This window comes from Quercus lobata, chromosome 8, assembly GCF_001633185.2.
Source record: "Quercus lobata isolate SW786 chromosome 8, ValleyOak3.0 Primary Assembly, whole genome shotgun sequence".
Taxonomy (NCBI): Eukaryota; Viridiplantae; Streptophyta; class Magnoliopsida; order Fagales; family Fagaceae; genus Quercus; species Quercus lobata.
In genome coordinates, this window is record NC_044911.1 from 5126222 (window position 1) to 5140692 (window position 14471).

The 14471-nt window shown below is 34.8% G+C and overlaps 1 pseudogene across 1 annotated transcript; it reads left to right on the forward strand.

Moving 5' to 3' along the window:
- Positions 1-1318: 1318 nt before the first annotated feature.
- Positions 1319-9675, forward strand: LOC115954911 (annotated as a pseudogene). The gene is made up of 10 exons (XR_004083970.1): positions 1319-3664; positions 4030-4116; positions 4225-4869; positions 5088-5252; positions 5724-6018; positions 7602-7816; positions 7919-8224; positions 8388-8451; positions 8536-8775; positions 9284-9675. The product of XR_004083970.1 is annotated as an ABC transporter C family member 3-like (transcript).
- Positions 9676-14471: the final 4796 nt, after the last annotated feature.

A 14471-nucleotide genomic window follows, 5' to 3' on the forward strand; every position in this document is an offset into this window, starting at 1 on the left:
AAGTGATCCAAATAGACTGAATTGGACCAAAGTGAACTGAATGGCCCGAATAGAACTGAAGTAGATCAAAGTGGATAGAATGGACCGAATAGGACCAAATAGAATTTTATTGGACAGAACGGACTACGTAGGAGTTGATAGGAGACCGAAGAGGACATAATGGACCGAATAGAACCAATGTGGACCGAATAAAAATTTTGAATATTTATCCTTTTTATTGCATTTTTAGGGCTCATAATTCTAATTTCTAATGTCTATTTTATTATTTTATTTGTATTTTTTTTTTAACTCAAAACTAAAGAGTTTAGTCCAAATATAATAAAATTTCATAATTTACTGCCCTAGAATTATGGAAAAAAATGAATTTTTGAGCTAAACTTGAAAGAAAAACCTACAAAAAGAATTAATTTGAGGCCCAATTAGTCTAAATTGGACTGAAGGGGGACTAAGATTAACCGAGTGGACTAAATTGAACAGAAAAATTAGACCGAATGGACCGAAGTAAACTTAAGTGGACTGAATAGAGATTGTTTAACTTTTATGGAGAACAAATTATCTTCAAAAAAATTTTAGAAAATAAATTATACATTATATTACAATAAAAAAAATAATATATTGATTCTCATGCATGGCGTGTATCTGTGACTAGTTATCATATTTGTGAATAATGAAATTGTGTTTTTGAAAACATAATTTTACGAGTTAACTATCAATGCAGAATGCTATTTAAGAGATAACTGAAATGGGGTTTAAAAAAAACACGATTTCGACCGCACCGTATGTGTAACTAACAATGCTATTTACCAATTTTAGAGTTGGCCAAAGAAAAAGTCAAGTGGCCGGGGGGCGTTCTATAGTCTCCAGTTATGTCCAGTACAGCGATACAAATGAAAAGGTTTTGAGTCTTTTCCGGAACTCCAGGTTGATTTTTCTGTCTTTGCGTTTGTTTTTCTCTTTCATTTTATATCAATAAAAAAAAATTTCCTTTTGACCATAGAAAGAAAAAGAAAAGCTTTTTTTTTTCCCTCCTCATTTTTTGCCATTTCCTAAGCTTCTTTATCAAACACGATCAGACATGCATTTGAGTCGCTCTCCAACAACGTAGGAGTCTTTTGTCGCCACTTTTTACGATGAAAACCGGCTTTATTTTCGCTCTATGTTTCAGACTCTCATTTTGGACTATAGTTTTATAAATATGATGAAATCTTTAAACTTTAACATAGATAGATATTGAATCCATCTAACACCCACAAAAGCTCCACCAAAACTGGAACTTGTTCAATTCTCAAAGCACGGTATGTCAATCTTGTTCTTACACAACTACTCTTTAATCATGTACTCAGGTACTGATTTTCTCATGAAACCAGTTTTACTACGTGGGTTTTCTGGTTCTTTACACCTGCTTTTGTTATTTGTGTTGTTTATCAAGTTGGTATGCAATAAATTCAAAGTGGGTCATAGTGAAGGTCCAAAGGAAAGGTTTAAGAACATCAGGTGTTTGTACTATAAACAGGCTCAAATTTGTTGTTTGGGTGTTTCTGTGTTTAGTCTAGTGTTGTGCTTGTTGAATTACTTTTATTGGGATAGAAATGGTTGGTCTGATGAAGGGCTAGTGACCCTTTTGGATTTAGCGCTCAGAACACTCGCTTGGGGTGCACTTTGTGTTTATTTGCGTACCCAATTGTTTAATTCAGGTGAATCGAAGAACCCTTTTCTACTGAAAGTTTGGTCGGGTTTCTTCCTTAGCATTTCTTGTTATTGTCTTGTTATAGATATTGTTCTTTATAGAGAACATGTTCGTTTACCAGTTCAAAATTTAGTTTCCGATGTCGTGTCTGTCATTTTGGGTTTGTTTTTCTGTTATGTGGGTTTTAGTGGGAAGGAGGGTGAAGATACCCTTCTTGAAGAACCTCTTTTAAATGGGGATTCTAATACCAGTAATGAAGTTGAGTCAAATAAGTCGAAGGGGAGTGAAAATGTAACCCCTTATTTGAATGCTGGATTTTTCAGCATTCTTACTTTTTCTTGGATGGGTCCTTTAATTGCAATTGGCAATAAGAAGACATTAGACCTTGAGGATGTCCCTCAACTTGGTCCTAGTGATAGTGTATTTGGGGCCTTTCCAACATTTAAAAATAAGCTTGAGGCAGAGTGTGGTACAAGTAATGGAGTGACCACACTGAAGCTGGCAAAGTCACTAATCTACTCAGCATGGAAAGAGATTCTTTTAGCTGGCCTAAACGTGCTGACATTCTCACTGGCTTCCTATGTTGGACCATATCTTATTGAAACTTTTGTTCAATACCTCAATGGGCGGAGACAGTACAAGAATGAGGGCTATGTTCTGGTTTTAGTGTTTTTTGCTGCAAAACTTCTGGAATGCATCTCGCAGAGGCACTGGTTCTTTAGGGTGGCACAGGTTGAAATTAGGGTTCGATCAGTATTGATTACATTGATTTATAATAAAGGTCTTACCCTTTCATGCCAGTCAAAGCAGGGCCACACTAGTGGGGAGATCATCAATTTCATGACTGTTGATGCTGACAGAGTTTCTGATTTCAGTTGGTATATACATGAAACTTGGATGATTCTTGTTCAAGTTGTTATTGCGATGTTACTTTTGTATAAAAACCTTGGGCTTGCTTCAATTGCGGCTTTGGTTGCAACCATACTTGTTATGTTGGCTAATGTTCCTTTGGGAAGATTATAAGAAAAGTTTCAGGACAAGTTAATGGAATCAAAGGACAAAAGGATGAAGGCAACATCTGAGATTTTAAGGAACATGAGGATTCTCAAGCTTCAAGGATGGGAAATGAAGTTTCTATCAAAAATCATGGAGCTCAGGGGAACAGAGGCGGGGTGGTTGAAGAAGTTTCTTTACACTTCGGCATTTACCTCTTTTGTCTTCTGGGGTGCTCCTACATTTGTGTCCGTGGTCACTTTTGGTTCTTGTGTGTTGATGGGGATTCCACTTGAGTCGGGGAAGATCTTATCTGCACTTGCAACGTTTAGGATTCTTCAGGAGCCCATCTATAGTCTTCCTGATACAATCTCAATGATAGCTCAAACGAAAGTGTCCCTTGATCGAATTGTGTCCTTCCTTTGTCTTGATGACTTGCAGTCTGATGTGATAGAGAGGCTTCCAAGAGGTAGTTCTGATACAGCAATAGAGATTATTGACGGGAATTTTTGTTGGAATTCATCTTCGTCAAGTGCAACATTAAAAGATATAAATTTTAAAGTGCAACAAGGCATGAGGGTTGCTGTTTGTGGGACTGTTGGCTCAGGCAAGTCAAGTTTGCTTTCCTGTATCCTGGGAGAAGTACCTAAGATATCTGGGACTGTTAAGTTATGTGGGACAAAGGCATATGTTGCTCAGTCACCTTGGATACAGAGTGGCAAGATTGAAGAGAACATATTGTTTGGCATGGAGAAGGAAAGAGAAAAGTATGAGAAGGTCCTTGAAGCGTGTTCCTTGAAGAAGGACTTACAAATTCTCCCATTTGGTGATCAAACAGTAATCGGTGAGAGAGGAATCAATTTGAGCGGTGGGCAGAAGCAAAGGATCCAAATTGCGCGTGCTTTGTACCAAGATGCTGATATCTATTTGTGTGATGATCCGTTTAGTGCAGTGGATGCTCATACAGGATCCCACCTGTTTAAGGTAATTTATTTTTCCTAATCTAATTCTATTATATTCAGTGTTAAATGATTTTCTACATTATTATGTATATATGGATGTCTTTTATTTTATTTTATTTTTCATTTATAAGTTACACAAGAACCTAGTGGATTTTGAACCAACGACCTTACCCTCCTGCTGTTTTAACGTTAGAAGGAATTCCCATTTGAGCAGGACCTCAGTGACTGTTTTGTGCATTAATTTATTGATTTACACACTTGAAGATTGGTTCTTGTGTGTGAGTTGAGGTACTTTAAAATCTATGCAATAGCATTTCCCTACGTTTGTTTTGTATTCTGCGGTGGTTGCCTAAGTTCTTTTAAATTATATGCACTTCTATATGGCAGGAATGTTTGCTGGGACTTTTGGATTCAAAAACAATTGTTTATGTTACTCATCAAGTGGAGTTCTTACCTGCTGCTGATCTTATCTTGGTGAGCTATTCAAATTTAGTTTCCTTCCAGCCTTTAATTTATGAACTTTACTTGGATGGAATGTTCCCCTCTTTTCTTTCTGGGAGTTAACTTATAAGTTGTTGTTAGGTGATGAAAGATGGTAGGATTACTCAATCTGGAAAGTATAATGATATTCTCAATTCAGGAACTGATTTTATGGAACTCGTGGGAGCACATAAGGAAGCTTTTTCAGGACTTGATTTCACCATGGCTGGGTCGGTTTCTGGAAGTATGAGCAAGGAAGGTGGAAATCTGGACAGTACTAATTGGGTTGTGGAAAAACAAGAAGATAAAGATGTTCAAAATTGTAAAGAAGATGATGTAGTCAGTTCAAAAGGACAGATTATCCAAGAAGAAGAGAGGGAGAAAGGTGGAGTTGGGTTTTCAGTCTATTGGAAATTTATTACTATGGCATATGGAGGAAGTCTTGTGCCAATTATATTGCTGGCACAAGTTCTCTTTCAGACCCTTCAAATTGGTAGCAATTATTGGATGGCTTGGGCAACTTCTGTCTCCGAGGATGTGAAACCTTCAGTTGATAGCTCTACCCTAATGATTGTTTATGTTGCTTTGGCCATTGGAAGTTCTTTTTGTGTCCTTGTGAGATCCATGCTTCTTAGAACAGCTGGATACACTACTGCCAATCAACTCTTCAGCAAGATGCACTTCTGCATTTTCCGTGCCCCCATGTCATTTTTTGATGCCACTCCAAGTGGACGAATCCTAAGCAGAGTAAGTGGAAAAATGCTCGTGATTCTTCTTTGTTGGGTTCTTCACGCTTTGTTTCCAATATTTTGTATATCTTTGTTCTTAAGCTCATGTAATGCTACCGCTTCTTCTTATCCTCTCTCTCTCTCTCCGACACACACACACACAGACATTAACATTTTTTCAGATAAATATAATAGCTTTTAATATTTTGACTAAATTAACAGTATGTTTCCTTGTAGGCTTCTACTGACCAAAGTGCAGTGGATTTGTCTATTCTAAATCAAATGGGGTCAGTTGCCTTCTCAATTATCCAGCTTCTTGGAATTATTGCTGTAATGTCTCAGGTTGCATGGCAGGTTTTCATCATTTTTATCCCAGTTATTGCAACCTGTATCTGGTATCAGGTATACCTTTCTCAAAATATTGTCTTATGAATTCTGCAGAAAAATGGCCTAATCACATATCTCAGACGATATAAATGACATTACCATGTTATCATGTTACAATATTTAATTTAATATTTTTTTTCTTCATTTTGTGCTTTTTATATGATATAAGCTTTTGTAGATTAAATGTAATAACTGTATGCAGACACTTGCTGTCATTTTTATATAAAATTTCTCAAAGTTGTTAGATAAATAATAACTTGTTGAAGAATGTGTTTTGTTAAGATAGATGTTGCCAAGTTGCTAGATTGTAGTGTATTTTGCTGTGCCCATTTTACACTTTAATTTTTAGAATTTTTTTGTTAGAACCATGGAAAGACTACTAATTATAAGCATCCATCAAGCCCAACTCCTGTTGTAATATTACAGCGTATTGTTGTCATTTTTTCTTTTGAAGAGATTTGTTCCAACAAACTTGTAATCATGCAGCAATATTACATACCTTCTGCACGAGAACTATCAAGATTAGTTGGAGTGTGCAAGGCTCCAGTGATACAACATTTTACTGAAACAATTTCAGGCGCAACAACCATCAGGAGCTTTGATGAAGAATCAAGATTTAGGGACACAAATATGAAACTGGCAGATGCAAATTCTCGGCCAAGATTCAATATTGCTGGTGCAATGGAGTGGTTGTGCTTCCGCTTGGATATGTTATCTTCCATAACATTTGCGTTCTCCTTGGTCTTTTTGATCTCTATACCAGAGGGAGTCATTGATCCAGGTTAGTAATTCCCATCTAGTGTCTTACTAACAGTCTGTTTGTAACTGTTTTTAAGGTAATGATGTGATTGTGGGAGTGTGATTACCTTTCACAGGCGTTGATGGCCTTTCTTACGACCCTTTTTCTTGGGATTTGGCTCCATGTTCAAAAGGATGTGGTTCATAATTGACTCAATAGAGTGGAATGGAATAGAATAGAATACATTTAGGAAAATGGAAAGGAATGGAAAAGAAAGTAAAGAAATGAAATTAAGTAATTTTGTTTAGAAGTTCTAAAATAAAGGAATAGAAGGTAAGTAACTTTATTTGAGAATAATATAGAGAAAAATGAATGGAATCATTTAATCACAATATTACTAATAGACCCTTGTTTCAAAATAAGGGCTGAATTTTTTATAGTTCTAGTGAAAATTTCATTAAACCCCATTCCATTCCCTTTGATTTCTCTCAATTTTGGGGGAATGTAAAATTGAGGTTTTGAGGTAATAGAGAGGAATGAGTGTTCCCTTCTATCCATTTCATTCCCTCCCACTAAAACTTCTAAACAATGGAATGGACTTTCCATTCTCCATTAAAGCTCCCAAACAAGAGAAATGAAGGAAAATTCTAAAATTGTTCTTTTCATTTCTTTCCATTCCATTATTTTCGCTCATTCCAAACAACCTGTAAGACTACTGAATTATACTACATCAATTATCGAAAAAGATGTAAAATAACAAGTAAATTGATGGAAAGCAGCAAGTTGCAATTGAACTAAGGATTTGAGAGAACTACCAAATAACAAGTTTTCTGCAAGGCTAAGGGATTCAAAAATCTACCAGGCTACAAAGCTACCAATCTACCACTAGAATTATGAGAAATAGTAAACTACTGTTACACAAGATTTGAAGGATTTTATTCAACTATGAACTACAAATTTTCCATGAGTCTAATAATGCATCATAAATGACAGAGTAATGATTACAAGCAGACTGCTTACTTGCATTAACGCCTTACACTAATTTCCAAACTAAAAATATAGGAAATAAGATAACAAGTGAGACATGTCTTCAATGAGTGAGTCATGCCCTTTCTTCATGAAAATCCCTCCTTTTATAGAGAAAAAGTTGTAGTTATTTCCAGCCAATAACTACCCAACAAAGCAAGGGAGTAGTTTATTCACTTCTTAGTGACTACCTTTCTTTTTCTCCATGTCTTCTACTTGAGTGACAAGTGGCTTCAAGTCTTCTATGTAATTAATTGATGCGGGGAACCAAGATTTTATGTTTTAATTTGCAATTGATATTGTTTTTTAATTTGAATTTTGAATTTGGTTATTAATGTTGAGGGTTTTTAGGGATTTAAATTAGATGTTTTTCATATTGGTGTAATCCTCAAAACCCTATTTAACTAGTAGATTGTATTTATCATAACAGAAAGATTGACAAAACTCAAGACATAACTTGGCAGTAACATGGGCTGCAGAGTTACACTCTCTTTTGACCCAATAGAAAGAACAACAGGAAAAAGACTCAGTAAAACATAAAGTTACTCAAACAATAGTTTCTAATTGTTTTTTTTTCTTTGCTTTCCTTTTCCCTGAAGGCATCGCGGGCTTATCTGTGACATATGGACTTACTCTAAACATGTTGCAAAGGAGGGTAATATGGTTTCTTTGCCAAATGGAGAACAAAATTATATCAGTAGAAAGAATGTTTCAATACACTTGTATCCCAAGCGAGCCAGCTCTCGTGATAGAAGAAACTCAACCAGATCATTCTTGGCCATTGCATGGAAAAGTTGATTTTCATGATCTTCAAGTTAGTTCTTGGCTATTTATCACCAAATAAAATCATACTATGTATAGGTTCATTTATGACCATGTTTTTTTGAGATGTATATCAACTAATCGTGCAATGTAGGTACGGTATGCCCCACACATGCCACTTGTATTACGTGGCCTCACATGTACTTTCCCTGGAGAAATGAAAACTGGCATTGTAGGGCGAACAGGTAGTGGTAAATCAACTCTCATACAAACGCTTTTCCGGATTGTTAAACCTGCTGCGGGTCAGATAATAATAGATGGCATCAACATCTCCGTGCTTGGACTACATGATTTGCGATCTAGACTAAGCATTATCCCTCAGGATCCAACTATGTTTGAAGGGACTGTAAGAAGCAATCTGGATCCACTTGAAGAGTACACAGATGAACAAATTTGGGAGGTAGATTTGTTTCTTATTTGGTAATTGAAAGAATTCTCTTTTTATTACATTTTCCTCATAAATCAGGCATGCACTACTATTCGGATTTGTTGTCAATAGATGGGACCTGCTAATGTAATTTAAATAAGTTTTAGTTATAATTTTTCCCCTTAAATTGTTTTAGGCTCTGGAGAAGTGTCAACTTGGAGATGAAGTTAGAAAGAAAGAGGGAAAATTGGATTCTACAGGTTCGTCTTTTGCAGCTTCTTATGTAAAATATTTTAGAGTTACATTGTGGAAACATATTGCTTATATTCTTATGGACAATGCAGTCAGTGAGAATGGAGAAAATTGGAGTGTGGGTCAGAGGCAGCTGGTCTGCCTTGGCCGTGTGCTGCTTAAAAAAAGTAAGGTATTGGTGCTTGATGAAGCTACTGCATCGGTTGATACAGCTACAGATAATCTAATTCAGCAGACCCTCAGGCAACATTTTTCCAACTGTACAGTCATTACCATTGCACATCGGATAACTTCCGTTCTTGATAGTGACATGGTTCTGCTACTAAATAATGGTTGGTATGACCATACAATTTTAAATTACTCCTATAGCCTTTGCCTATTTAGTTCTTTCATGGTTAGAATGATTTCATTGTAATCCTATGGTGAAATAGAAAGGAATATGTGAAAGGGTTAGATATCATTCTAGAAACCAAATCCTTCAAAACTATAAAGGATTCCTTGAATTCACAAGAAAGACTGGAATCCACCAAAATAGAGACAATAAACTAACTGAACTTTTATTGATAAAATATGATTTTAATTGTCGTTTTATAGATTACCGCATTGAAAGCTTCCAAAAACTTATTTTCCTAGTAAAAACATTTTTATAGAAATTCTAAATCATGCATTTCATGATAGGGCTCTAATTTAACTAGAAGAACCTTAAAAATTATCTAAAATCAAGGAAATAAAACCCAACTAATATGACTTTCAAAATTACATAAAATTTTCAAAAAATTAAGAAATGATAAAAATGGACTCTATATTTTGTCTTAGAAGCTCTTCTTAATCTTTGTGTAGGGCTTATTGAGGAACATGATTCTCCAACAAGATTGCTTGAAAACAAATCATCTTCTTTTGCTCAACTTGTAGCAGAGTACACTGTGAGGGCAAATTCGAGCTTTGGGAAGTAAAGTTGTTGAGATTATTTGTGATTTGTTTGACTCTGGCAACTTTGTTGACAATGACTAAAATTAAGTGTTTTTGTAGTCCTGTTTGAACTGTGAGAAGGATATCAGTGGGATTTAGGTGACCTAGCTAGTTAGTGATTACTTTAGTACATTTCAGATAGGAGATTGTAATAATGGTTTTTGACAAGAGTAACTAAGTTGTAACTTTTATGCTTGAAATGGCACTATATGTGTTTTTGGCATATTCTATCAACAAAGATTTGTCCAGCTCGTTAGGCTTAAGAGAATATATCTTTTATTTCTATTCCTTCCCTTAGTATTTATCTTGTTGAATTTGTTAAAGTAATCTCAGTTAAGGTATCATCGAACCCACTGAAGTGAGTTTTATCTCCTGGGATAGAAATATTGGTTAACAATCAATAACTCAAGGAAGTGAGACTTAGGAACCAGACTAATTGGCCTTGTTGAGTCTTTACACTCTGTTTTGATACGCATACACTCAAAATTTGGTGAAAAAAGCAACACCAAATGAGATTTAAAGGCATTAATCCTTCGCCTCACCTCAATAAGAAAAATGTAATTTTATCAAAATTCTAAAAACATTAGGTTGGAAATGTGACATAACTATCAATGAAGCAGCTCCTCTTTCAATATAGAACTCTACTCCTAAAGCATCACCGAAGAGGATCAAGTGGACTAAAGTGGACCTAACTAAAATAGACTAAATGGACCAAACTATAGCAAATGGGACCGAAGTGGACTAGATGGACTAAACTGGACAAAAAATGGAAAGAATGGACCGACATGGACCAAATGGAGCAAAGTGGACCTAATGGACCTAATATACCGATGTAGACCAAAATAAACCGAATGGATTGAAATAGACTGGATGGACCGGAATGCTACATTGATGTGGTTTAACATGAGCATAGCAACAATAAATACTATGCTTAAACTTTTAGATATTATGTAGATTCCATATTTTGATGGCATATCATACACATAAGACTTGAAGATTTTTTTGCATATGCAACAATTCCTAACAAGGTGTAACTTGTATCGTGAAAACTTGAAGGTGATGTAGCAATTTTTTTTTTTATAGAGATTTTCAACTTATGGTGTCCATTCCTAATGATAGCTCTTTATCATCAGACCACGATACCAATAATTTTTTGGTGTAGGCAGGGCACAAATCTCTTATTCAACCATTAGAGATTTTACCAGTTTAGCTAGCTGAAACTCACTTGTGATGCAGCAACTTGGTGGAACAATATACAATATTTTAGAATGCGAAGAGTTAAGCCTAGAATTTCCTTTTGCCTAGAATCAATGGATTGATGATTAATTTTTTCTTTCCTAGTGATTATAGCGAAACGTTATTTTATACAAGCACTTAACATATGCAAGAAAATTTATATAAAAGAAGTAATAATAAAGAATTGGACTCCCAATTATCCCAAAAAAAAAGATTCAATTATAAGCGTTGGGAAATATGAAGCTCAAAAGTCATAGAACAGAGTGAGCCTTGGATGGGTAAAGCAATAATTTTCAAATCATAAGCATGGATGGACTGAAGATTTTAAGTTAGAGGGGCTGAAGATAAGTTAAAAAAAAAAAAAAAAAAAAAAAAAAAAAAAAAAAAAAATCCCTCTTTATAGGCATCCATATAATATTAACAAATTATAAAGACACAAAATCGTTATTTCTTAATACATTAAGATGCAATTGTCTACCAACAAAGACAAAAAAACAAATTTTTTTTTACTACTAGGCTAGTTAGGATTTTATATTTTTGGAAGTTAGAGTATTCACAATAGTGGTGCTAAAAAATTTAGCTTTTAGCACCTAAAAAAACTATTTTATCTATTTTTTTTCCACCTCATTTAAAATAATATAAACAACTCATTAAAATAAGAGAGAGAATTTGAGTTTTTTATTGTATTTTATTTTTTAACAACTTGCTATAGTCAATTAGTATTTATACCAGTTTACTATAATTGCAAAAAATTTAGTTTTAACTTCTCTAATAACACATGTTTTTTTGGTTCTTTGGTGATAAAATAGTTTCTTTTTTGTACTAAAATACAACTACCATTGTGAATGCTTTTATCCTCCAAGAACAATCCAAGTTTCATGCATAAACCAACTGAAAATATCTATCCTCTGAGCATCAACAGCCATTAGATTGATGATCTCTCCATTGGTGTGGCCCCGTTTTGACTAGCATGAAAGGGTCATCTCTTTCATTATAGATCATTGTGACCAATACTGACTGGATCCTAATTCCAATCTGCTGTTGTCACACCCCAAACCCAAAAGGGTCCAAAACATGAGAAATACATCCCAAGGGTATCTGTAGATTTTTCCTTTTTGGCAAATCAAACTATAGGAGATCTTTATTTACTTTTATTTTCCATAGGATAAGAATCTATAACTATACTAAAATCTCCACATTACAAGTCAGAGCTCTATAACACATTTACTAACAATAACTAAAAATCATGTGCCTCCACATAATACATGAATATATCACAAAACTTTGATTAAATTACACAGAGTCACAATCTTATCAAGAATAAGGGCCTTAACATCAAGTCTAGGCCTACCACGCCAAAGGCTAACAAACCTCAAGCGACCCACCTCCAATAGAATTAATTAAGGTCAAGGTGAACATAGTAAGATTGAGTCACCAACCATTTACAACAGAAGTCTCCAAATTTAACATAGTACTTTAATCATCACCAAAGAATTAAGCTCCATACCCAAGGTATAACTAATAAATCTGAAAAACTGTTAGAGGGTGGGATGAGCTAACGCCCAGTAAATAGCATAATTAATGGGGTGGTAGAAATGCAAGTTTCATCTTCAATAATAATAATATAACAAGAATGATTAAATAATGAAATACAAAGTTTCTCAAAGTAAATATCTTGAAACTATATACTAGAATCAATAAGCACCAACAATATAATTTCCAAAGCCATAATATCTAACATAAGGTAAATTATCACAAATATACCACATTACCACATAGACCAGTTAGGGGATCCACCCATTCACAACTGGCATGATATTGTCCTCTCTGGTATGCAGACTCTTGGCCCCCATGGACAACAGCCTCACCTATACCCTCAAGGTTTTTCTCTCCCCCCATGCATAGCAGAGAGAGCGCGTCAAATAGGACCTCTCTTGCATGTGCTCTCTTGGTCTCATGGATAGCAGCCTCACCCACACACAATTAAGGAACCTCTTCCCCCTACGGGCAGTAGGGATAAATGCGTCATCCAAAGTGAAAGGGCACTGACCTTGATTTGATTCTGTTGTCACAAAGATTACGGAAGCCAAATCGGGTGATCACCGAGAAATCACACATGGCATGGTGTTAAAACCACAAAAAACTCACAGGTTACATTACTTTGAAACACATAATTTATATCCAGGTAGTTTCAAAAAAAAAAAAAAAAAACCTTAAATAATCTAATTTCTACGAAGTTTGTAAGGTTTTCAACTTCATTTTTGTCAAAAGATTTCTATCAATTTTATCACATAACAAGACAAAATAAGCATCTTTAAATTTTCTAATATACCATAAAATCTATGATTTCCTTATCAAAGATTAAATAAAAGATGCTCATTTTTTCATATCAACAATTCATGTATTTCTCCAAATGCAATACCAAATATGATGCATTTTAATATATATATATATATATATATATATTAAGGTTACGACACAATAGTTTTTAGGAAAATATAGTTTCCAAAAGTGTGTCTAATCCAAAAACAACATTTATGCAACATAGTTATTTTTCAAAAATCCCATTAAAAAGCTACTTACCTTGCAACCCACAAAAAGCCTAATTCTCCAAGCTCCAAAGGAGATTAGTTAGAACCTCAATAATATCAAGCAAACCTAACACAATAAGCATAAAGCTTAAAATTGTATCTAGCTACAATTTAGGAATTGCCAAATAAGCACTTAATTAGGCAAGCCTAGTATTTAACCTCATCAATAATAATATATTCCACTTCCAAAGTTTCTCAATAAATTGATTCACAAGGCATAAACTCCAATTTATAAAGTTAACCCATTTAATATCATCTCCAACATCATGACTAGCTTCCATAAAATTTACACTACATCATTAAGAGATCCATGAAAGCAAAATCAAAATATCCCCCAAGACAAGAAATTTAGAACTTCAACTAATTCCAAATAAACCCAATGACAATGGAAAAATTAGATTTATCAACCATCACATGTTATAACTCAAAACCTCCAAATTTTCCACCATACATAAACCTTAGGTAGTCATCATTAGCACAAACCATAAACCCACTCATCAAATCATTCCACCAATACAAAACCCATACATATAAACACATAAATATTACTTCCAATGCTCATAAATCACATGAGTATCATTATTAAATCTTAGATAAAAATAACCTCAAGTAAAAGCATTTAAACCCACCAAAAAGACTAGAAACTTTTACCTTAAATAAAAGATAAAGATGCTTAGAGGTTCCTAAGGATTTTCAGGTGACATTGCTAGAAAAGTGATTGTGGAGATGGTGGTATGGATGTACTGGTGGGAAAGGATGAGCAAGTGATAGAGAGGAGTGTATGAGAGAAAAGAAGAGAAAGAAAAGAAAATTAGAAGAGAGGGATGGCCGGATATGAGAGGGTGAGGTAGATTGAAATAAGTGGTGGGTAGTGGGGTTAGGTGGGGCACGTGGGAACCCAAAAAAAATTTGATTGAAGAGGAAATATTATGCATGACGGAGCTATCTGGACGGAGGTGGCACGGATAGACGTGGCATGTACAGACCGAACGGCCACGTGGCATCCTGCCCATTATTATGTGGTCTCCAAGGAACCTTAAATGGAAAATACTTGCGACACACGATTAGCCCTAGTTTGTAGAATCCCAACATGAGTAGAATTCTAGAATATACACGCATTAATGAGTATCTTCTCCATAAGGAAAAGACTTGTTCCGCAAGTAAAGAAGTCTGGCCCTACGCGACTATAAAAACCCAAAGACCCTCAAGAAAAAGGTACGCACAATTTCTCT